The sequence below is a fragment of the Seriola lalandi genome, unplaced genomic scaffold, assembly GCF_002814215.2.
Source record: "Seriola lalandi dorsalis isolate HSWRI2012SDOR001 ecotype SW California unplaced genomic scaffold, Sedor1 jcf7180002051173, whole genome shotgun sequence".
Lineage (NCBI taxonomy): Eukaryota > Metazoa > Chordata > Actinopteri > Carangiformes > Carangidae > Seriola > Seriola lalandi.
The window spans coordinates 6,348-7,460 of NW_019521726.1; the positions used below are offsets into that span (position 1 = coordinate 6,348).

General features: G+C 34.8%; 1 long non-coding RNA gene across 1 annotated transcript; it reads right to left on the bottom strand.

Annotated features, from left to right (window-relative positions):
* Window positions 1–259: 259 nt before the first annotated feature.
* Window positions 260–1,067, bottom strand: LOC147819653 (uncharacterized). The gene is made up of 2 exons (XR_015436739.1): window positions 741–1,067; window positions 260–433 (listed from the first exon to the last, which is right to left on the bottom strand). It is a non-coding gene; the product is annotated as an uncharacterized LOC147819653 (long non-coding RNA).
* Between the last annotated feature and the right edge of the window lie 46 nt (window positions 1,068–1,113).

The following is a 1,113-nucleotide window of genomic DNA, read 5'->3' on the forward strand; positions in this document are numbered from 1 at the left end:
ATTTATTTGATCTCATTATGCACTTTGTCCTGATAAGTTGGGGTTCAGATGTACAAGTTATTTAAGACATCAAAGATTCAGCAGCTTCTCAAAACCAAACTACGTGACTTCAGATACCTGTGAGTGAGAACACACCCACTGCTTCTATTCACAGAGCTGCAGAGACGTTGTGGTTATTCTGCTCAGGCTTTATCGGGGTTAAACACTCACATTATAGAAAAGTGGCGTGGCTTAAAAACACTACAAATGTCACTGAGACTTCTGACAAATGTTATTTTATTCGACTGAATTAAAAACACAGAAAGAAAAAAGACAAAAAGAAAACAAAGATGAAGTCAGTTGCACTTGACTGTAAAGATGACATGTTGCATGGTTTACTCATTAATTTGTCTGGTCAGGTTATCACAGCTTCTCTTCTGTCCAGATTCGTCAGCTGTAGAAATGCAAATAAATAAAAAACTTGATGAATAATAATCAATAATACAAATTTGAAAAAGCTTAAAAATTGCATGCATAATTTTCTGCAAAAATACAATTTCTTTGATAAAGTAAAGGCTCTCTATGTTGAATTATATTTATTATATATTATAAAACAACAACTAAAAAGGTATTTCTTTCTTTGACCTCACAAATACCATGATTTTAATTATCGTGAAGTTATCTTAAAGAATAAATGAAAGGGTGACTGGAAATTAGACAAATGGTTGGTGATAGTATATATATAAGTTTTCTTTTTACACCTGTCTCCCACAGTGACGTTTTCTCAACACCAGCAGCAGCAGGGCCGTCCATAAAGCGGTGCCGACCATCCTTATGAGGAGGTAGAGCACAACAGGAAGTTGATCGGAGCAAATGTGGATAGTCTCTCTGTGATACTCTGGAATGACAACGCTAATGTCAGAACACACAACTATTTAGTGAATAAAACATACAAATTATTATATTTTTGTTATACCTTACTATTTAAATTGTTCATGTTTTACGGCTGTGGCCAACAGTAGTGGACAAAAGCCGAGTACTGTTGACCACAGCTAATTAGATAAGCTAGCTAGCCACCATTAGCAGCTCAGCAAGCATGTAAATCTTGATATAAATAATGGTAAAGAGTTGTAA